General features: G+C 47.9%; 1 protein-coding gene across 1 annotated transcript in view; it reads right to left on the reverse strand.

The window, feature by feature from the left end:
- LOC144825146 (uromodulin-like) overlaps positions 1-24,888 on the reverse strand; it is a 479,921-nt gene that overhangs the window by 89,222 nt on the left and 365,811 nt on the right. The window lies entirely within an intron of this gene.

The raw sequence follows: 24,888 nt of genomic DNA on the forward strand, positions 1-24,888 counted from the left end.
GATAATGATTATTAAACACGAGTGTGCTCTGCCCGTTTAAACTATTGGCTAAATGCAGATTCTGATTGATGGAAACAAAGCACTATCGAGCAGCATTATGCAGCTGGTAGAGTGTGAATGGGTACATAGAATTCTGGGAACAGTACCGGTCTAACCATGAATTGAGACTAAGTATGCGTGCTGGAATGCAAGGTAATGCTTGCTTTTTTGATACTCTGAGAGCGCTGCTGATAACTGTCACAAACTCACAACGCAGTTACTTTGCATCGCGTGCTTGACTTTAACCCTTAAAGAGTCGCTATTTAGTCACATTACATCATTATGAAGAAGGCTAAATCTCTCAAAAGAATGACGCGATAATAGCGTCATATGACTAGCTATGAACTAGCTGTACCTGAGATACTAGCAAAAATCATCTCTGAACTATTACCATATGTTAATACCCTGACTGGTCATCCTTATTGTTTTTAATTAGAGCGGTGCTCCACTTACCTGAGCTGCAGCCAGCTGGGGTGATGCATTGTCCTCCTACCTAATAGGTAAGTGGATATTTCTTTTGAGTAATGGGTCATTGTCCATTCTTTTTAATGACAATCTGAACAAATTGCACGATGTGCTATTGACAATTTTGTTATGTATGTCCACAATTTGTTTCTCTTTTTCTCCTTGTTTCCTGTCCTTGACACGACTCCTCAGCACTTTGGAGGATATCTATTATAACCTGGAACCAACAGGTGATATGGTTTATATTTTTCTAATTTTGCAGTAGCTAACACACTGGTCCTGATGAAATCAGTGGCTAAACTGCTGCCACATATGCTGAAACATGTTGACCTTAGAAACAGATATTTTGTTAAATCTGTTGCACTTTATACTGTTTTTAAAGTACAGAAGATTTGAGAGAAAATATTAAAACTCTCCTTCTACTCATCTCTCTCCAATTTTATATATTTCACTTTTTCACCTTTTCACTTATGCACTGCTAATCAGTTACCCCTATATACACTCATTTTGGTACTTTCCACTTGCATATACAACCATTATTGGTTGAGAGCCAGTCAAAGTAACATCTAGTGGCTGATAACATACTCTCCTGGGCAAAAGGAGAACCCAAGTGATGACAAGGGCGGTACCCAGTGGGAACTGATGGATACTTTTTTACACCCTAGAGTTATTATGTTGCGCCTTTAGGACACCTTGGTGCACCATTTTTTCCTATCACTTCCTGGTTTTCCTATCAGTTGTGTCACAGACGGCTTACATAGTTGAATCCTCTCTGACCTTTAGACACCTTTTGTTATTATAACCATAATCATCCCCAATTCCCACAGCAAATCATTTTAAATTGGGGAAATACATTAAACAGTGTTTAGCCAACTAAAGGTCAGTGAGCATGGGGGTGTGGTCAAAGGTGTGGCTAAAAACAAAGGGCCTTATTTATGAGGCATTGGCGTAGAGCAGCGTGATAAGGCTTCTTGCTTCGCTGCTCAATGCCAATGTGACAGGGCAGGAATACACCTTATTTATTAAATGTGGTGCATTCTTGTCCTTTCCCCTTGCATTGCATCCTAACACCAACATAGGCAGGATTGTTTTTGTGCAGGAAACCCTTCCAGCACTAAAACAATCCTGAGAGGGGTTTTCCTCTTTCTATCTGTGCTGCAAAATGCAGCACACATGGAAAGAGGAAAAACGAGGAGAAATTAAAAATGTTCTCCTTGTTGCACCTGCTGCCGAGAGGCTTAAGGTTTTGGCTCTACCCCAAGTTTACATGGTTTTGCACATCTGGGCCAGTGTCAAAATACAACTGTGTTGTGTGGGAACACCCACCTAATGCCCATGGAAGGCCTCTTTGACGCAGAGTAAGGCAACGCAGTGCTGCCGGAGCTTCAAATAAATTGACACTCTGGCTGCGCAAGCCTTTCATAAGTCAACCCCAAAATATTTTGTTCATTTATTTGGTCTTTCACCATCATGTAGCTAGATATAAAATAATGGGAAGCTTAAATGAAAAATAAACGTAAAAAGTTGTTACTCAGTAGGAAATGCACTATAGTACATTATGACACCCCTGTTGTTTAATGCACTGCAGAGGTCTGTGTGTAACCAGAGAGCCACCTAATTAAATTTGGCTAGTGCATTGTAGAATAGTGACTTTTGTATTTTTAGATCTACAAGGTTGCCTGTGACAGAAAGCACTGTGAATGTGTAAGTCATTATTTTATACTTGCATTACACACATTATAAAATAGACTGCTACAAACTGTGAAAATAGTTTTCGGATAAAATGGAGCTTCCAAAATTTAGAATTCAATCAATCATAGCATTTGTAAAGCGCACTACATACCCGTGAGGGTCTGAAGGCGCTGGGGGGAGAGGGGGAAGCTGCTACTGCTCGAAGAGCGAGGTCTTGAGAAGTCTCCTGAAGGTCAGAAGGTCTTCTGTCTGCCGTAGGTGGATGGGGAGGGTGTTCCATGTCTTGGCGGCGCGGTGGGAGAAAGATCTTCCACCGGTGGTCACTCTTCAGATGTGGGGGACGGTGGCGAGGGTGCGGTCTGCGGAACGTAGCTGGTGGGTGGGGGTGTGAAGGCTGAGTCGGCTGGTGAGGTATGCTAGTCAGGTGTTGTGAAGTGCCTTGTGTGCGTGGGTGAGGAGTTTGAAGGTGATCCTCTTTTTGACAGGGACCTAGCGCAGGTCTCTCAGTTGGGGTGTGATGTGGCTGCGGCGGAGGATGTCGAGGATCAGGCATGCGGAGGAGTTCTGGATGCGTTGGAGCCGTTTCAGGAGTTTGGCTGGGGCTCCTGCATAGAGTGCGTTTCTGTAGTCCAGTCTACTGCTGACGAGGGCCTGTCTTCTCATTTCAGTGGGGATCCACTTGGAGATCCTGCAAAGCATGCGGAGGGAATTGAAGCAGGACGAGGAGACATCATTGACCTGCTTCGAGATGGAGATGGTAGAGTCGAGGATGACCCCTAGGTTGCGTGCGTGGTCGGTGGGTGTTGGGGGTGATCCTAGTGCAGTCGGCCACTAGGAGTTGTCCCAAGCCGAGGAGGTGGGTCTAAGGATGAGCACCTCTGTCTTGTCCGAGTTCAACTTCAGTCGGCTGTTCCTCATCCAGTCGGCGACGGCCTTCATTTCTTTGTGGAGGTTGGTTTTGGGGGTGTGGGGGAGAGGTGCCATAAAGACCTTGAACAGCGTTGGGCTGAGGGATGAACCTTGGGGTATGGCGCAGATGATCCCGGTGGCTTTGGAGCAGAAGGGGGTGAGGCGGACGCTCTATGTTATGCCGGAGAGGAAGGAGGAGGTCCAGTCCAGGGCCTTTTCTTGTATCCCGGCCTCATAGAGGCGTGTATCAAGTTTGCTGTAGCAGACCGCGTCGAAGGTGGCTGACAGGTCCAGGAGGATGAAGGCTACGGTTTCTCCGTTGTCTAGCAGGGTTCTGATGTCATCGTTGGTGGCGGTGAGTGTGGTTTCGGTGCTGTGGTAGCTGCAGAACCCGGACTGGGACGAGTCCAGGATGCTGTTCTCCTCGAAGAAGCTGGTCAGTTGTTTGTTGACGGCCTTTTCGATGATATTCGCCGGGAACAGAAGCAGGGAGATGGGTCGGAAGTTCTTGAGGTCCTTGGGGTCTGCCTTGGGTTTCTTGAGTAAGGCGTTGATCTCTGCGTGCTTACAGCTCTCTGGGAAGGTCTCTGTCTCGAAGGAGTTGTTGATGGTTTTTCAGAGATGGGGTGCAATGGTGTTGCTGGCTATGTTGAAGATGTGGTGTGGGCAGGGGTCTTCCGGGGATCCGGAATGGATGGTGTTCATGATCTTGATGGTGTCATCGTTGTTGATGTTGGTCCAGGAGATTAGGCTGTTGGTGCGGGTGGTGGCCATGGGAGCGAGAGTCTCGGTGGTTGCCGGGGTGGTGATGGCGTTGAAGCTGTCGTGGATGTCTGCGATCTTGCAGTGGAAGAAGATGGCCAGCGAGTCGCAGAGGTCTTGTGAAGGGGGATGTCGTTGGTGTTGGAGCTGGGGTTGGAGAGTTCCTTCAAGATGTTGAAGAGCTCTTTGCTGTTGTGTGCGTTGGTATATAGGTGGTCTTTGAAGGAGGTCCTTTTGGCAGATCCGATTAGGTGGTGGTGCCTGCGGGTGGCATTCTTGTGGGCTGTGTAGCATTCCGGTGTTCATTCACGGATCCAGTTTTTTTCGAGTTTTCGGCAGGTTCGCTTGGATGCCTGGAGGTCTTTGGCAAACCAGCTGGCTTTCTTGCTGGTGTGGGTGTTGGAGGGCTTTGTGAGCAGGGTGAGGGTGTTGGCGCAGTTGTTGATCCACTGTCTGAGTTTGCGGGCTGCGTCGTCGGGGTTGGTCGGGTCTGCGGGTGGGCTTTGGGCGAGGGTAGCGGTTAGCTTGTCTTCGGTGACTCTGCTCCAGCGGGGGTGAGGCATCTGCTGAGTGTGGTGGTGCGTGGTGGGTTTCCAGAAGATGAAGTGGATGCAACAGTGGTTGTTCCAGTGGAGTTCGGTTGTGTGGTTGAAGAAAACGTGGGAGCTTGCTGAGAAGATGGGGTCAATTGTGTGACTGGCGGAGTGGGTGGGTGTTGTGACGAGTTCTCTGAGTCCGAGGTTGGCGAGGTTGTCGATCAGGGTGGAAGAGTTGGAGTTGGTGTTGTTCTCGAGGTGAAAGTTCAGGTCCCCAAGGATGATGTAGTCGGTGGAGGTGAGGGTGTGTCTGCTGACGAAGTCGGCGATGGAGTCGCTGAACTGTGGTCAGGGTCTGGGGGGTCTGTGGATGAGGGTGCCTCTGAGGGTGGTGTTGGGGTTGGTGTTGATCTGGAAGTGTAGGTGTTCGGCGGTGGTGAGGGAGTCGTTGGTGTATGTCGAGACGTTCCTGTGGACGATGGCTATTCCTCCTCCTATTCCGTTGGTGCAGTCCTTGCGGGTGATCATGTAGCCTTTCGGGGTGACTATGGTGATGTCGGGTGCCGAGTAGGGGTTCAGCCAGGTCTCCATCAGGAAGGTGACGTCTTGGGTGTTGGTGTCGAGTAGGTCCCAGAGTTCGACGGCGTGCTTGCGGGCGGAGCGGGTCTTGAGCAGGGTGCATCTGAGGAAGTTGGGTTCTTCAGTGGTGGGTTAACGGGTCAGATGCTGATGAAGCTGCAGTTCCGGCAGGAGAAGGGACCTTGGGTTCGTTTTGGGGCGGCCTGTCAGCAGGTGCGTGATCGTCCGGCGCTGAGTGCGTGGAGGGTGCTGGAGTCGTAGTGGTGTCTCGTGGTGGCTTCAGGGGTCTGGTATTCTGTTGCTGGGTGCGGTCCAGGCGCAGACGGGGGCAGACGGGCGAGCCTTAGGCGCGCCTTTGACGCGCCATCGGTGCACCCGCTACGCGCGTCTGCTGCGTGGTCTACAAATAAGGGGGATAGGGAGGGAGGAGCAGCTGGGAGGTGGGAGCAGGGCAGCGAATGGGCGCTGAAGGGGCGGGGCCACAGCGAAGACGGCAGCGGGAAAAAGCGGCGGAGTGGGCGCAGCTGGAAAAATGGAAAAGGAAAACACAATAACAGAAAAACAAGTTACAGCAGTTTAACAGGGGGAGACAATAGCTGCAGGGCCAAATGACAGCTGTAGCCCAAGATGGGCATCAGTAAGCAGAGTGGAGAGCGACCTTCCCTGATGGGGGGGTTAGGGGTCGCAAATTTAGTAATGCATTTATTTTGTATAACTTCACAGCCCTGTTGTTGACTCTCTCCACTACCACTTAAAGAAAAACATCTTTGCTGTCACAGTGCTTGGAGTAATTAGAGCAATTAAAGCCAGAATCGCTCCTAGGCACCCGTCACATTTGCAGATTAACTCCTGGGGTACATTTACATTTTATTCAGGTTAGAAGCCACCCTGACACAGAGGCTTGCTTGACCTGTCTGCCAGGCCTCTTCTTTTCACAGCACATGGCACTCAAATAACTTCAGCTGAAGCATTTTAATGATTGAAATGAAGAGTCTGGGGTGAGTGTCCTTGGCCAAAATGAAGAGCCCATGTTTTGGACTCTGGCAGAACTGAGGTCTGGAAATGTGTGACCCCCTTTTCAGGACTCCACGGCCCCCCAGGGGTCGCGTCCCACAGATTGAAGACATCTGCATTAGAGTCTGTCCTGGATGATATCCGACAAGCTCTTGCCAGGAAATTATATATTCAATTTAGATATGGGACTCTGTCGCTGCACGCATTTTCCAACAAATGGTCTGGCGCCACCCTCCCAGGGTGCCCCGCCTGTAATTGTGAGGTAGAGACAGAACTACACATTTTTCTTTTTTGCCCGGGTTACAAAATAGCCAGGCAGCACTGGCTAATCCAATTGTGCAGAAATTTAGGGTCCAAGCACTGGGAAGATGTATTTAGGCTCCTGAAATATAACACCCATATCCCAATTGTATTTGCAGTATCGCGGTTTTTAAACTCAATGTGGTGTGCGTGCAGGTTGTCCTTGAAGTCCACCTCATGGTTTTAGGATGATGCAATTTTTTTCCTATATGGTTTTAAATTTCATTCTTTTCAAACCTTTTTTAAACGGTATTTAGGTGTTACTAATATTATGTGTGTAGTGATTTTTGTCATAATTGTTTTGACCCAGAGGGCAAATATTTACTCAGTTGGCTGCTGGTGGGATATAGAAGGCTAGTGATGATGCTGTAGGAGGGGGCTAAAGATGCCTCCAGCGATGGACTGCTTGGCGTTATTATAATGTGAACCTTGAGAAATGTTTTAACTCTGTCCATTTATTAATTGGAATGCACATTTGATCAGGTTTGTTTCAATGTTTGTATGCTTTATTGCACATACACTTTTATGGTCTAGTCCACCGAAATAAAGTATACGAAGTGAAGAGAAGAAATCTGGATATATTAATAAGGCAGGTTGCATTATGTACATTGTTGCAAAGATGGTTAATAAAGGTATAGGGACCTGCAAGATAAAGCGGACCTCAATCCCTACATTAACCAAGTTTCAGTAATGCGACACCGTCCCTTAAAAGGACTGGGGTTTCAGTGCAAATAAAGGCACTAAAGTGTGAAACGGACATGACGGGAGCAAGCAGTGGTCCATAGGTTCACTCACCGCCCTCCTACACCCCCATAACTGCCACTCGCAGATTGTAAATTAGATAAAACAATGAAGACTGACAAAATAGTTTAGCACAGGAGTAGTTGCAACCCATTGATACATTTCATTACAGATGACAAAGAAAAGAGAATGACACTTTGCCGCCTCCATTTTCTTGCAATTCACAATTACACAGCTTAAACTACAAGTCACAAAAACTTTTGTGTCTCTCAATGTAACTTTAGTCCATTACATTTTTCATTTTAACCCCCGCATATCCTGCCACTTTCCTCAGTGATGGCTTTTCCCGGGTTAAAGAAAAACTCTCAGCACTCTTTTACACTGACATGGATTCTCTGCACTAATGGAACGAGATTGGGCAGCCCAGGAAAGAACTGAAATAAGAGTGTAAAAATCATGCACTTAATTTCCTGTGGAAGGTGAGATGAGACAAGATGAAACAAGCTCACCTAAGGAAGGTTATTTTACAGCGTCGAGGCCAGCACAGAGGGGGTACATGATCCTCCCTTCTTGCTGTCTGTGGAAGTGGTGAACAGCTGGTGAAGAGGGGATAGCCGATCTAGTGGTACGTGTAGACACAAATAGAATGTTTGATCCTTTAGAAGGGGTTTTGTGATATCTGATGCTGGATACCACACAGGGAACTTTAAGGTGAATCCTGCAGTGGACAAGAAGCCTTTGAACATACTTAAAAGGGGAGTGGCAAACTCCACACGACACCACCAAGCCAAAGTTTGGTGGTGAGATCTGAATTATGCCCATGCACTAGGAGAGATGCATTAAATGTTTCAATGGTATGATCTAATATTTACTGACCACTGTGGTTGCTGAAGACATCTCGGTAACGTGGAATGAAGCATAACAGGACCCTGCCAGGGAATTTCCAATGGGGGGAAAACGATGGCATCTAGGACCACACTTGTAGAACAAGCAGCAGATCGTTTCTCATTTAAAACCCTGATTATTCACTGTCCTAACAGGTTCAGGGAAGGAACCCATGACACGCGCTAAAACATTGGTTGCAGTGTCCTTCCTTTGGGACACAGACATAACTTCAGCCTAGTCAGAATTACGTTTGAACCAATTGTTAATAAATCAGCCACGGATATCTCGCATACAACACTGAAATCAAAGAGCTGAGAAACCAAGAAACCATCACGCGCCACCTATCCATAAAAGCACTCTGTGCACATCAGAGTAGATACTGAGGGGCAGATTTACAAGAACAGGCGCATCCCTGCATTTTAGCAGCGATGCGCCAGTTAAATCGTGACACGTAAAACAAAACCTTGCGCCACCATGGATGCGCCGCATTTAAAATGCAGTGCACCGTGGCGCAAGGATGGACAGATGCGTGACACATCTTTTTGGTGTAAGGGCAGCGCATTGCTGGAGTCGTGTTGCAAGTATGAACCAACTCCAGCAATGGTTAGGAATGCCTATTCCTAACATGCTGCAACACTCCTTATGCCTGCTTCAAGCTGGCGCAAGGTTTTGATGCAGTGGGGTCGTAAAAGTGACTCCGTGAAATCTTGTAGATTTCACTGCATCACTTTTATGAGCCTTTCCTGCGTGTGAACACCCACCCTGCATATATTATACGTGACACAGGTATAAATGTAGCTCGGCTTTACAACGTGACACATCTCCCTAGATGTGTCACGTTGTAAAAATGTTGCGACGGTGCGCATTGTTTACGATGCCTCTGGCTCACAGAAGTGACGCAACTGCGGCGTAAAGTTGTTGCAAGGGGCTTGTAAATCTGCCCCTAAATGTACCAGAATGCAGCAGAATGCTTAGTATATCCAGTCACAAAATAGGGCTGATAAATCAGCACTGGTTCCCATTACATCCCGCTTCAGGTAAAGCACCAGGTAATAAGCCGCATCAGGTGAGGCACCAGATGGTTCATCCAATCTGATTACACATTTGCTAAGGCGTCACATCTGTGCAGGCCCCTTGAATCTTTGTTGATGTTTTAAATATTTTCAATCTGGGAGCAAATAAAAATTTAAAATAAAGCCGATAAAAAAATAAAAGATTGACATCCGAAAACAAAATTCATCAGATAATGCATCAGCTAATACGTCTCATCATGCAACACATCCAATCACATAACTAACAGGATAATAGCACATCCCATCAGATAACTAATGATATAATACAACATCCCATCAGATAACACAATTGTTAACCCGTGAAGCCTCTCTCCATGACTAGTATTAATATTGTTTCTCACCGAAGAATCTATTTGGTTAATTTCTGTTTGGGTCTCTGGAAATCTTTGCAGAATGTTTCTTCAGGTCACTCCAAGAGTCTCTCCTGCTCTGTGCTCTGCAGCCTCTTGCTATTCTACAGCCCTTGGAGAAGAGGAAGGGGAGAGAGTTATCAGACTGGAGGCGAGGGGCGTGGCTTGTGAAGTTCATCATCGCAGGCTGCACATAGAGGCAGTGGAATGTGACATTTGTCCTTGGTGATGACGTTCCCCCCCGAGGGTGACAGAGCTCCACCTTACCCGTAACACCAGTAAGACTGGATCCCCAGTAGCTAATGGAGCATACATGGTGCTGAACATGCAAGTCACATGGTATAAATGAATTCCTTGCTTACCCGCGCTGTGCTTTTAGAAGGCATGCTGTAATGTGACCTATATTTAAATGGCTCTACCCTATATGAGGGATGTTGTTCTTGTGTGTATGTACACACACACACACACACACACACACACCTATTCAGTAATTCCAAGATCTACACACACATCCATTCATTCACCAACAGTCCCTATACAGTCACTCAAACATGTACTCACTCATCATATGTACTCAAAAACCTAGATTCCTGTTACACACCACCACTCATCCATGGAGTTACTCACACACACAGTCACACATGCAAACAAAGTATCAAACATCCATTTACTTGCATATACAGTTATACACACACTACCACACTCACTTCTACAAAAGCTTACACATACTTACTCTCTTAAACAATCACTTATAGAAACACCTACTTATTTGTACAGGAACTCTTCCAATCTCTCACTCTCACATATACTCACTTATATACACCAATACTCATATATAATTGTTTACAAAATATATAGTTACTCTTAAAGACATTATTGAGACAGTCATTCACTCACTAACCCACCCATACACACACTCATCCACCTATACAGTCCTGCACACATGCTGTCTTCAACACATACAAACAGTGAGTTACTCATTCATGCATCTATGCACTAAGTAATACCCCCACCGAACCATACAGACACTCAGACACTCACACTGATACTCAAAAAAACAACTAATAACCCATATAGACACTCATGTAGCTACTCACCAACCCATGCAGCCACTTATACACAAAGTGAGAGAATGATACAGATATTTACATATTTAAACATTACTCACTAACCCATGTATTCACTAAGATACACTTAATCAGGCAGTTATACAATCAATTTTACAAAAATAAAATCATCCATTTAGACACTTATATAACATTTATTCTTCCATCGACCTTGAGGTATACATATATAAAACATATTTAATTTTCAGAAACACACATATTCACTGGATGATGTCATCAGTGATGTCATTTGAGATGTCATCAGTGATGTAATGAGTGATGTCACTGACCATGTCATGAGTGATGTAATATGTGCCGTCATCACTAGTGCATTGCGGGGGCATGAGTTAAAGTTAGCTGAACTAACTATAATGGGGGAATTTCTATGGTTTTGTACATGTGAAATGTCCAACTGACTATAACGCCCCTGAAGCCTATGGTTTTTTGAGTGAATTTCTAAGGTTTTTTAAACGCTAATTTCTTACTATAACGTGCCTGAAACCTATGGCTTTTCAGTGAATATATTTATATATTTATTATACTATGTATACATGTAAAAATGTCTCTGTCCGCCTGTTTGCCTCGGTGGCACGGAAAAAATGGGTGGAACTGACGTCAGCACGCCGACGAGGTCCTCTTATGGCTCCGAAAACGCCATATGGTATCGCAAGCGGAGCCGTGCTATTATGACGTCCTCGTCGACGTGGGAGAGCTAGGAAAGAATTTCCGTGGAATGCTGGTGCAGGGGATATTCACCTAAGTGTTCAGGCTACTCCTTTGGGAGCAACTTTTATGTTGTCACTCCAGAACCCGAAACCAGGGATCCGAGGGCAGAGGCCCTGCACTTGGCACACGAGGTGGGGTGCCCAGTCCTGTGCACAGGCGGGGCAGCGAAGTGACAAGCACCACAACGCAACAAAAAAAGGTAACAAGGGCACTGAATAACACATGATCTTCTCTTTGTATCTGGCAGGAACAACGAAGTTAAAATGCTCTAGTACCAAAATGTAGAATTAGTGCTACAACGGTCTTCAAGACGACCTGCGATGCTGCTTCTGCCTCCTGTACTCTGGAGGCGACACATCGGTCACGCAGGACGGTCATACTGTGGTGGGACGCATACTTGTTGACGTATCATCGCACTGCTTCACACTTTAGGGAGGACGCTTTCCATTAGCTATGTTTTCCGATGATGTGTTGCGCCGGCCCCGTCCAACAACAGAACTCCTTTAGATCCAAACAGACTCTTCCACTCTCTCACTGGAAGTGAAACCAGGCCACGTGGACACTTTCACAGTACAACAGCTGGGAATGCACTTTTCGGTAAAAAACACATTCCTTCCTCCTAATTAATGAAATAAACATCTCACTGAAGAACAGGGGCCAGCTTCGATCGATAAACAGCCGTTACAACGACTTTTTTACTTTGCGATACCATTACAACGTATGCATTACCACGCATGCGTTGTACATCACGAAGTCAGTACTACGCATTTTTTTAGAACACATCGTCATTTACCATGCATGCCTTTACAACAAATTTTGTTGTAAAGGTATGTGCTGGGCGTAGTTTGCGAAGTAGCGCTACACGAAGTTATGCAAAGTCATGCTGGGGGCAGTCTTTTAGGGTTTAGGGTAGTGCAGTGGTGTTTGTGTAGTGTGGGAGGTCATGCTGGGGGTAGATTTAGGGTTTCGTGTAGTGCAGTGGTGTTTGGGTAGTGCTGTTGTAGTGTTTTGGGTTTATGGTAGTGTAGTGGTGTTTGTGTAGTGTAGGGGGTCAGGTATGGGATAGTGCTTTAGGGTTTAGGGTAGTGCAGTGGTGTTTGTGTAGTGTAGGGGGTAGTGTTTTAGGGTATAGGGTAGTGCAGTGGTGTTTGTGTGCTGTAGGGGTCGTGCTGGGTTCTAGTGTTTTAGGGTTTAGGGTAGTGCAGTGGGGTTTGTGTAGTGTAGGGGGTTGTGTTTTAGGGTTTAGGGTTGTGCATTGGTGTTTGGGTAGTGTAGGGGGTCGTGCTGGGGGTAGGGGTTTTGGCTTTAGGGTAGTGCAGTTGTGTTAGGGTAGTGAAGGGGGTTGTACTGAGGGTAGTGTTTTAGGGTTTAGAGTAGTGCAGGGTGTTTGTGTAGTGTAGGGGGTCATGCTGGGGGTAGATTTAGGGTTTAGGGTAGTGCAGTGGTGTTTGTGTAATGTAGGGGGTTGTTCTGGGGTAGTGTTTTAGCGTTTAAGGCAGTGCAGTGGTGTTTGTGTAGTGAAGTGGGTCATGCTGGGGGTAGTGTTTCAGGGTCTAGGGTAGTGCAGTGGTGTTTGTGTAGTGTAGGGAGTCGTGCTGGTGGTAGTGTTTTAGAGTTTAGGGTCGTGCAGTTATGTTTGGGTAGTGTAGGGTGTCATGCTTGGGGTCGTTTTAGGGTTTAAGGTACTGCAGTGGTGTTTAGGTAGTGAAGGGGGTATTGTTTTAGTGTTTAGGTAGTGCGCCCAACCAGCCATAATATCCGTGGACAAAGGGGATCCTGACTCTTTTGAACGCTTCGCCAATTGAATAATTTCGGTCAAGGGCCCTACCACGTCCAAGACCTATCAATTTCTTTCTTGGGATCCCTCATATACTTGGAGAAAAAGGTACATAGTTTCTCATCAATTTCAGGCATGTGTGCCACCTTCCCCTTAAATGAGGGCCTGAGGCATTCTCTCCTCATCCTATTCCTGACCTCCCATTCAAGGGGTTGATGGATTTTCCCCACCACATACTCTGCCACTTTGGCGTCAGGGGTCCACTCCGCCGACCTAGGATGGTAAATTTGGGTAGGCTTGAACATGTTCGAGTGGAAACCCGTCCTCAACTGGGGAATGAGAGGAGTGGGACTCTGGACGCCAGGGACGCCCGAGTCCTTATCCTCATTGGAGGAGAAATCGTCCTCCGATGCACCCTCTCCCTTTAAGGGAAACCCGCCGTCGGGGTCTACAATAGTAGTGACAGCATCACAATTTACTCCGGGCTCCTGCTCCTCTCAGCAGAGTGCATGTTTTAGCGTTTGCGCACTCTTGAGGAAGGTCTCCGTAAATGTATCAAACCCTTCTAAGTGCCCCGCATTATGCTTAACTGCCCTTTTATTCCCCATCTGGGAGCTACTGGGATCCACCACCACCAGATCTGGGTCACTGAACACCCCAGGGATGCTTTTTGCCAACTTATCAACCTGATCCCTAAGAGGAGCCAGCGCCCTAGAAATAGCCAGAGAGAGGGCTTGGTCCACTGCTGGAGGGAGAAGTTGAGGGGCTTATCCTCCTCCACTTCCTGGTAGGAGGAGTAAAAATGGTCTTCTGGAGAAGACATGATAGCAGAGGGTCTGAGCACAGAAGAAATGCCCTTAAAATCCTTAAGGCAGCCCCCTTGCCGGTGCTCCAACAGTTGGGCTTTCCCCGAAGCTGTTATAAGAATAGACTGAGGCACACTACCAATTGCAACCACCAGGTGGTGATAGAGCGTGGGTTCACCTGCCCAGAAATGTTACCATACTCACCTGGGCCCATAAACACATACAGACTTCGAACAGGTAAACCTGCGCTATACCAGTTATTTAATTTGAACCTTTTCAGGATCTACACCTTGACTTACCAATCCTTGTCACCGGTACCTAAAGTTCTAAGGGATCAAGGGAGTTAGCAAGAAAATAGGTAGCTTTAAATATTGCACTCATAAAATAACCACAGACTCGGGAAAGATTTAAACACTTTTATCTAAATAATGTTTTAAATGTCAATATCCATACTAAATTTGTCAAGGTTTGATCAATCAAGAATAATATCAAAGCAAGATGATGTGAGAGTATCACAAAACATTCTTTAAGCATTAAAAAAACAGGAAGGGTAAGAAAAGGGAAACAGCACAATAACATACCCTTGCGACTTTTATATTTACCTAGAATGGTGTGAAGACCAACCCTGGCCACAGGCTGGATAAAGGATAGGACCCCCGATAATGCAGGTGCCAGCAGGATAGAACGGGTGCAGACCAGAATCAGGATAAGTATGGACCAAATTGGATCAGGACAAGACCACCACAGGTCAGAACCAGCACCCACAGCTAAAGTGCAACACCAGCTTCACCTCTCACTGCAGCTAACAGTTGGACTCCGATTGGGTTAGCAAATCTTCTCCCCAAGAAACCCCGATTGGTTTATCCAACTCCTTCTCAGAACCCCGATTGGGTTATCAAATTTTCTGACAGAGTGCTCCGCCAGCACCTCTGCTCTTAATCGCCTATTGAGTGCGTTGGGTCGGTGACAGGTCAGCTATTCGGACAAGTCGGACAAACTAACTAGCTAAGCCTACCTGAGATATACCATTTCCCAGGGCAGTGTACCACCCCCCAATGTTGCAAATGTGTGAATTCCCTCAATTTGATTGGTCAAAAGCAAAGTAAGCAAAGGTGTCTCTGCCTCTTTGCTGACTGGGAGTACCTGACCATCACCCTGTCACCTGCTTGACCTGCCCAGCTGCCTCGTAGTCCTCCCGCCGCCGCATCTCCACCGAAAGCGGCCGCCGAGTGGGGGACTACAATCCCCAGGGGGCTGAGCGGCGCTACGTGTCTGCACGCGCCCGGAGGCACCATAAATAAGACCCCTCACCGGGGGAGCGGGTGTCTCTGCCTCTTTGCTGACCGGGAGTACTTGACCATCACCCTGCCGCCTGCTTGACCTGCCCAGCTGCCTCGTAGTCCTCCCGCCGCCGCATCCCCACCGAAAGCGGCCGCCGAGCGGAGGACTACAATCCCCAGGGGGCTGAGCGGCGCTACGTGTCTGCACGTGCCCGGAGGCGCCATAAATCAAACCCCTCACCGGGGGAGCGGGTGTCTCTGCCTCTTTGCTGACTGGGAGTACCTGACCATCACCCTGCCGCCTGCTTGACCTGCCCAGCTGCCTCGTAGTCCTCCCGCCGCCGCATCTCCACCGAAGCGGCCGCCGAGCGGAGGACTACAATTCCCAGGGGGCTGAGCGGCGCTACGTGTCTGCACGCGCCCGGAGGCGCCATAAATCAAACCCCTCACCCGCGACACAGGAGCGCACGGGAGCGCCCGGGGCAAAGCCCGGGCAAAGGGCGGGCCCTCTAAGGCCCTCTAGAGGCCGAAAGAGACTGGGCTGGGCCACCCCCCTTGGCTGTGCCAATACACCGACAAAGGTAACCACTCCTCACGTTCTTGTATAAACTGGTAAGGGCCAACTATAGCACTGATGGAGGCCAAAAGCAGGCCTACGGCCAAAAAGACCCCTATGCATACACGATCAACAACTAGGAAATTAACATTGGCGCCGACCCCATTACCTACTCTAACCGCAATTGACAGAATGTTGCAACAAACTATTGGGGTCGTTGTTAACGCAATTGAAAATACCGAGGGACGACTATCTCTACCATCAAGCATGTGCCTTATAACCCAATCCCAACAAGTCAATTGTGGGGATAGGGTTATCAATTTACAAGTAGTAAACTCACCTGCAAATACCTCAAATGTAACAGATTTATTACATGACTCCATTCTGTTACAATCCTATGCAGCTCTGCCAGAGAATGAGTTGAATCAAGTTGATGCACCGCAACCGTTAGAACCTACTATGTTTGCTGCTAGGGAGAGTAGATTGTCACTAACTTCGAACCTGCTAACAAGTGAGATACCCCAACCCTTAATAGTGAATGATGTGCTTAATGTCACAGTGGAGACGGATGGCTGTGGCATTAACGACATTATTCCTATAGCTGATTCATCCAACATCAGTCTGCTAAGTAGTGCGAGCGACCACGGGTCTAACCGGCCTAAACATAAATCCGCTCACAGTAGGAAACTGTTGGTTGTTAATAGGCTGGGCAAGAGATATAGATATAAAAGAAAGAAAGTAATTCAAACACCACTAGAAAATGGAAGGGGGGAGAGACACTGCAGCAGAGCGGAAACAAACGCTCAAAGGAAAATCATATAACCACTCAGCAAAACTTAACCCTAACTAGCATAGAGGGACTGGCACAACAACTAGAGAGCATGATAAAAACCCACATTGCACCAGTGGCTGAAAGATTAAAGGCCCTAAGTGGAAAAGTGGAGAATTTGTAAAAACTGGGTATAGCTAACTTAGATCTATTAGAACATCTTGGCACACAGGTCAAGTTATCTGCAATTAACGCACAAATTGGGAAACCCAACAATAATACGCCAAACAGTGCAATTAGAGTACCTAGTATTCCAAACCCAGTAGCAACAGTAAGTGAACCGAAAAAGCTACTCACCACCGCCCCAAATATAACAATGGGCCAGAAAGCCGATGTGGGACAAAGAGAGATAGGAGGCCCCATCCATAACAACAATAATTTACCAGCACCTATGCGCCACATTAATAATATCATCCCTGCCACGATTAACTTCCCACCAGAATATAGACCGTATGTAGCTATCCTCGCTAACATCCCTAAATTGAAGCCCACCCAATTCGAAAATCAGGAAACCTTGAAAAATAAAACCCTGCACTGGCTTGCCAAAAACTGTGGATTTCCAACACGAGGGGCAAATCAGATTATTTCCACTCAGAGAGTAGGATGGGTGGGACCGAACAAAAAGGAGATAAATGGGGACTGTATAGTTATAAATTTCAGGGTTCCCGAATGGGCTAGAGACTCAATTTTAAATGCACCTATACCCTCTAATCACGAATATAATACTACCCTGCTTCCCCTAGACTATTTTGACAGGAAACTGTTAGGAAGACAAGTCACAATGCAGACTTTTAATCACCCTAGGGCTGTACATCTTAGTCATTTCCAATCCAATCCAAAAATCTTTATTTCGGCCAATTAGGCCATAAAAGATGCATAAAAAGACATACACACATTTAAAATTCAAACATACAAGTATCAGCATTTCATTACATTTAAAAACAAGTATATAAAATGCATAAGAGGAACAAACAACTACATTCCATGTCATTGAGGATGGAATAAACAGTGTGATGGGAGACATTATCAGCGGGAGCCAGAGGTTGCAATGATACAGTGGTGAAGGCATTCATCCTATAATGGTTTTGCCTTAATCAACTTGGACCTAATACGCCACATGGCCAAGAGATATTTTGCGACTGCGAAAACAATGTGGGGGGAGGAATCAGTTTTCAGTATTCTGAAAGATGTTGCACAGTTCCTTATTGCCATATTCCTACATAGGGGGACCAGCCAATATTTCCTGGGTGACTTGTAGGTAGGGCAAAAAAACAGAACATGGATTTCCTCCTCATAACAGGAATTACAGCCAGGGCATATTTTATCCCCTCCATTGGTCCATTTGCTAGTGAAGGATTTGATAGGTAGGGTGCCAAACCGCCACTGTATAAATAGCTTCCTTGCCATGATCGGGTAAATAAAATCCATAAAAGTTTCAAACTTATAAGAATTTTTGGATTCAGTTAAACAATGAGTTAAAGTGCCGATGCTGGGTGCAGTCATGTGAGAGACAAGGTTTTGTTCCTTGTAAGCTTCCACAAGTCTTTTCCGAGGGACCCTATTACAGCCTGTTTCTGGGGCCACCCACAGCTCATTAAAACCAAGCCGGAACAATTCTTTTTTAACGAAGGCTAACCAAGGAATCTTATCATTGTGATTTAGATTCATAACATGCACAAGATCTTGCCTGTAGTGACTGAGCTCCTTTGTTGACCAAAGTCTGTGCCAAAATCTTAAAGGTTTGGATTCAAGGTCCTCCCTAATGGACGGTAAACCCAAATCAAGACGTAAGGGAAACAGAGGAGTTGCAATTGGGAGGGCCAGAAGACGCCTCATAAAGTTATTTTCAACACGTACCAACTCAGCTGCAGCTTGATGTCCCCATAGTTCACTAACGTAAAGTGCAGCTGATTTCGCTTGTGTTTTGTACATCTCAACTGCAGGAGCTATGGGTTTATAGGTTGAGGTGTTCGTGGCCTTTAAAATAGCCCCAGAGAGTTGAGAAAGCCTTATTCGCGAACTTGAAATCTGTGGTCCCCAGGATAGGTTCTCTTGTAGGGTTACGCCCAGGTACTGGAATGTTTTAACCCTCTCTAGGACCGTGGAATTTAGGGATGGGTTAGGTCTAGTTGTGGGAGAGGGGTTAAAAACCATGAACCTGGTCTTCCCTGTGTTGATCTCAAGGCCATACTGCCTGCAGAAAAGACCAAATCCGTCTAGGATTCGCTGAATTCCCATGGGTGATTTGGAAAGCAGGAGGGTGTCATCAGCAAACATAATTGCCGGCACCCTCCTGCCTGCCAAGACCGGGGCGTCATTGTCCCTAACGTTAACTAAGTGTGAAATGACACTGTTCACGTATAGACAGAAAAGAGTAGGGGCAAGGACGCATCCCTGCCTAACCCCCCGGGAAACAGGAAACCTTTTTGACAATACTCCACCCCGCCCACATCGTACCTGGGCAAAGTTGCCCTGATGGAGTCTTATTATAGCCTGGAGTAGGTTAATGGGCACTCCCATCTCCTTCAGGACCTCCCAGAGTTTTTTCCTTGGTACCAAATCGAATGCTGACTTCAGGTCTACGAACACCATGTACAATCTCCCTCCCTCGATGCTCACCGATTTCCAAAAAAGGAGGACGAGGCGGAAGATTTGATCCATGGTGGACGTATTTTTCCTGAAGCCAGCCTGGAGGGGACTTAAAATTTCATTTTCCTCCATCCAGTCCAAGAGTTGGTCCAATAAAAGTCGAGAATAAATCTTTTGGGGGACATCTATGAGGCTGATCGGCCTGTAGTTGGACGGGAGCAGAGGACAGCCCTTCTTAAAGATTGGGACTATCTCTGCCCCCAGCCAAGTACAGGGGATCGCCATTCCACCTGCAAGTGAATTGAAAAGAATATGAAGATAAGGCGCCCAAATCTCTGGTTGGGACCTAAAAAGGTCACCTGGTAATTTATCGAGGCCCGGGGCCTTTCCCAACGCTAGACCATCTATTGCGCTGACCACTTCCCCTAGCGTGAACTCCAAGGTGTCTCCAGGAAGGGAAAGGAGTGTTGCAACAACAGCATCAGTATTCTCTAGGGTATCTGCATAAAGTTTACTAAAATGATCTTCCCATATATGTGCTGCTATATTGGGTTCAACTGCAGGTTTGGGTTCCCCTGAGCCAGTGGTCACGAGTGACCAGAATCTTCTTAAGTCCTTAGTTGTTAGGGCTGCTGAAAGATCTTGCCATCTATCCCAGTCCCAGTCTGATCTCGCACGGGCCATTGTGTCCTTATACTGACGCCGCAGAACGGCCACCCTGGTACGAGCTACGCCCTCTCTGACTGCAGTAATAAGGTCTGATTTGGCCTTTCTGCAATCAGAGCTGTACCAGGTGGAGGTTCTAGTTTTGTACTTGGGCTTTGGCACCTCTGGGTAGAGAACCTCTCCTAGAACTCCCACTAGGTCTTCGTGTATAAAAGGTAAAGTTTTATGTAAATCTTGGGAACTGGATTGACTAATTAGTTCATGCAGGGCCTCGAATTTAGGCAGCACCAGATCATAGATTTTCCCAATATTTTCTGTTGACTTGGAGAATTTCTGCCATCTCACCCTACGCCTATTAGAGGTTAGTACCAGGTTTCCCTGTTCATCTCTATCCTCAAGTGATTCTGATCCGGGATATACTGGAAAATAGGCCAGGGAGAGTAGGAGAGCATTGTGATCACTATCTGTGCGGGGGATTATTTTAAAATCCTCTACCTTTGGTCAAAGACTGGTATCTACAAAAATGTAGTCCAGTCGTGACTCATGATTTTTTCTGTTAAATGTACATTTTGAGGGAGTGTCTGAGGGTGTACGTCCGTTGCAAGCTCTTAGCGCAAAGTTAAGGGTTAGTGACATAATTTGGACCGCAAGTGGAGACCAGGATCTGGGATGGGGCGATTGGCACACTGGAATACCCCAGGAGTCATCTTCTGCCATAAGGGCCCCTTCCCTCAAGCCCTCTAAGGGCTCAAAGTGGCAGTTAAAATCTCCACCCATTACCACCTTGTAATCGGTCGGCAACTGACCCAAGAAGGACGCAAGGTCTTCAAGTGTGGTGGACTCCGCCGTTGGGCCAACTGGGCGGGAGTAAACATTTATAATTGCCAACTTGGGGGCACCCAATCAGTTCAATAGAACGCACTGAATATCTTGAGAGAACGTGGCTATGGTTTCCGCTGTGCAGCCAATATGACACGCTACCCACACCGCCAAACCACCCGAGGGCCTCCCCTTGCCATTCCATGTAGCCTGAATTTCAAATATTGCGTAGCCAGTTTTAAGAACGGGTTCCCTCGCCCATGTCTCTTGAAAGAGGCAGATATCACTATTTGTTATTAGGGAATCCCATTCTTCAGTGTGTATTTTATTGGCAATGCCTGCGACATTCCATGACAGTACCCTCAGGGCTCTGGAAGGAGTGTGGAAAGTAGATCCCTGCCCCCCTGTAGTATCACTACCACTGCATACAAGTGAGATAGGAATCCCTAGAGGGGGAGGTAGACTATGGTTGGATGTGACTGAAAGGATTTGAGTCGTGCCGTAGGAATCACCTGGCAGCTGGGGGGGGGAAATTTGCACCAGGTGAATGAAATTTAACATCCTGTACGCTTAACCCCCTCTCTAGAGCAGGATGACCAGGGGAGGAGCCCAGGCGTCAATCACAGGAATCCAAACCAGAAAAAACTTCGAATCTATTACTAACTTCCAGGGGTGTAAAAGGAAGCAAATGGTCCATCCCCCCTGTTTGAAAAGAGTAGTCCGATCTCCTATGATTGGTGCCATAGCCCCTTTGCGGGACGGATTCCCACCCATAAGCATTCTTTGAAACCATGGGGCCAGGCTGCAGGGGGAAGTAATGGTTTATTTTTTTTGGACCAATAATACCTGTCAGGGCCGTGGAAGGCCATGGACATGACAGGGGAGCTACTAGGGCTCTAGGATAGAAATAGGTAAGGTTGCACGGCATAATTGATTTGCCTAGGTTCCCTGGCATCCAGCTCAAAATGTGCCTAACAACTTCTGGGTCCCTAAAGTTGATCACAATCAAGTCGCCCTCTATATCTTTCTCCCGCCCCCCCAACCAGGAGAGTCGACGCACGTGCACAATGTCCCCAATAACATTCTCCGGAAGTGGCCTATTTTTGGACAGCCAATACACGGTTTTATTTTTAAGCTGCTGTGGACCTTCTCGCTTGTCAGGGTCAAGGGTGGGAACACCCGTAAGCACCACTACGTAAGGTAGTGCTTCCGGAGGAAGTTCAACCTGGGGAATTCTATGTTTTACTACTCTGCTTGGGGGTTCCCTCTCTCCAGCCGACTGCGTTGGTCTTGTAGCCATACTGTTTCCACCCTTCGGGATGGCACCATCCATGTGCATGGCAGGTCGGGAAGGAATGGTAGAGGTTGTAATCCCTAAGGGATTTTGGGTCACTGTTTTAGTAGGAACATTGGGCTTAGGGAATGAGGCCGTTGTAGTGGTGATAGATGTTGTATGGGCCGCCTTAGCTAGATTAATAGATGTTGTATGAGCCACCTTGGCTGAAGTAGGTTTTGAGGTATTAAGTAAACCGACCGCAGCCGGTGCTGTATTAGGAATAGAGGGGGCCTTCTGCTTGTCCGGCTTGTTGAGAATAGCCTGTTCCAAATTCCCTAGCCGTTGTTCAATGGCCAATAGCCTGTCTACAATAGGGGAAGTAAGCGTCCTGAGCATTTGCCCAAGAAGCTCCAGGGTGGGGACGAGCGGAAGAGTCTCCACGGTGTTGACACTTGAGGGGGTAGTGGCGTGTGTAAGTGGCGGTGATTCTTGTGTAGTCACTATAGTGATAACAGGTCTTGTATCCGCTGTTAGTTTAGGAGCAGAGGCTACACCCCCACCTTTCCCCTTGCCAAAATCAGTGTGACTAATTTTGCCCTTTTGAATAGAACCCCCCTTCCTCATTCTCTTTTTGGGCGGAGGACCATGAATTTTCGGGGCCTCTATCTTCCTCGGTTGATTTTTGGCGATGGTTTTACCAGTATGGAGGGAAGCTGGTGTAGCTTCCTGGCCTACATCAGAATTACAGGGTGGCGAGGGAGCAACAGTAGGTGGGCTAGGTAGGGCCCCAGGAGAAGGTGGTGAGGGAATAGTGTCCCTTAGAAGTTCTGGTATACCCTGGGATGCAAAAGGATCCTCAGTAATAGGGGTCACCCCTGAACTAGGTAATATAATATGCGGGGATGTTGTCAGAGAGGGTCTGACCTTATAACCCTCGATGGAGCGACGACGCTCCACCCTTCTCTCCGCTAGGGCTTCTTCCCTTTCTATTTCTGAAGTAGATTTCTTAAAGTAATTGTCTAGTGTACCCTTGTTGAGGTTTACCCCCGCAGTCCCAGGTGAGGCCGTGTCCATGATGGCAAGAGAGTACACAACTATAGTACTTAGACAGGAATATCAGTTCTGAAAATGGCCTAGCCAAGCAATGATAGTGGAACAAAAACTAGCACAGAATATTAAAGTCAGGAACTCAATACCACACGTAGGGAAAGTGTAAATGCGGTTATATACGTAGGAAACTCAAGTCTAGGAAAAAAACACATGGAAATAAAAGAGACGGGGCCCAGCCCAGCCTCTCCGGCCACCTAACGGCCACACAACGGCCCGCTCTTTGCCCGGTCTTCGCACGCGTCCCGCGACGCGTCCGGAAGCTGGGCTAAGTAGGAGGAGACGGGAAGAGGCACCAGGTGCGCGCGATTACCTGGCGCAAGCACCTCTGGGCCTCGCAGTCCCGCTCCCGCTGGCTGCCTCGACTCCCTACAGCAGATGGTGAAAACGTGTAATGGAGCACACGGGCTCAGTCAGAGTTCCGATATCCCCAGGCACAGTCAATGCACGACGGTAGAGCACACAGGCTCAGGCAAAGTTCCGATATCCCCAGGCACAGACAATGCACGACGGTGGAGCACACGGGCTCAGAGATCAAGGGTCCCAGTGGGGAGATGGGCAGCAGTTGGAAGGGCTCACCTCCACGCCTCAGGCAACACACACGACTGCGAGCGGCTCCCGCGGAGCGGGGGCCGCGAGTCGTTAAATGCTTGCGGGGAGGAGGGGGCGGGAAGAGGCACCAGGTGCGCGCGATTACCTGGCGCAAGCACCTCTGGGCCTCGCAGTCCCGCTCCCGCTGGCTGCCTCGACTCCCTACAGCAGATGGTGAAAACGTGTAATGGAGCACACGGGCTCAGTCAGAGTTCCGATATCCCCAGGCACAGTCAATGCACGACGGTAGAGCACACAGGCTCAGGCAAAGTTCCGATATCCCCAGGCACAAACAATGCACGACGGTGGAGCACACGGGCTCAGAGATCAAGGGTCCCAGTGGGGAGATGGGCAGCAGTTGGAAGGGCTCACCTCCACGCCTCAGGCAACACACACGACTGCGAGCGGCTCCCGCGGAGCGGGGGCCGCGAGTCGTTAAATGCTTGCGGGGAGGAGGGGGCGGGAAGAGGCACCAGGTGCGCGCGATTACCTGGTGCAAGCACCTCTGGGCCTCGCAGTCCCGCTCCCGCTGGCTGCCTCGACTCCCTACAGCAGATGGTGAAAACGTGTAATGGAGCACACGGGCTCAGTCAGAGTTCCGATATCCCCAGGCACAGTCAATGCACGACGGTAGAGCACACAGGCTCAGGCAAAGTTCCGATATCCCCAGGCACAGACAATGCACGACGGTGGAGCACACGGGCTCAGAGATCAAGGGTCTCAGTGGGGAGATGGGCAGCAGTTGGAAGGGCTCACCTCCACGCCTCAGGCAACACACACGACTGCGAGCGGCTCCCGCGGAGCGGGGGCCGCGAGTCGTTAAATGCTTGCGGGGAGGAGGGGGCGGGAAGAGGCACCAGGTGCGCGCGATTACCTGGCGCAAGCACCTCTGGGCCTCGCAGTCCCGCTCCCGCTGGCTGCCTCGACTCCCTACAGCAGATGGTGAAAACGTGTAATGGAGCACACGGGCTCAGTCAGAGTTCCGATATCCCCAGGCACAGTCAATGCACGACGGTAGAGCACACAGGCTCAGGCAAAGTTCCGATATCCTCAGGCACAGACAATGCACGACGGTGGAGCACACGGGCTCAGAGATCAAGGGTCCCAGTGGGGAGATGGGCAGCAGTTGGAAGGGCTCACCTCCACGCCTCAGGCAACACACACGACTGCGTACCTGCACCATTGTATAATGTACGGGATAATTTCACAATCCCGACCTCCAACAGATTTCAGGTGTTTAGTTCACTAGAGGAGAATGATTGACTGAAGGAATCATCAATAGTTTTGCATTCTGAAACTACTGTACCTGGTGGAATAGCCACAACTGAACAGGGGTTACGAGGTAAAATTGGGGCAGAAGGTGATAATGTGTTAAATATGACTAATAGTGATCAGTGTAAAAACGATGATATAAT

This window comes from Lissotriton helveticus, chromosome 3_1 (assembly GCF_964261635.1).
Source record: "Lissotriton helveticus chromosome 3_1, aLisHel1.1, whole genome shotgun sequence".
NCBI lineage: Eukaryota > Metazoa > Chordata > Amphibia > Caudata > Salamandridae > Lissotriton > Lissotriton helveticus.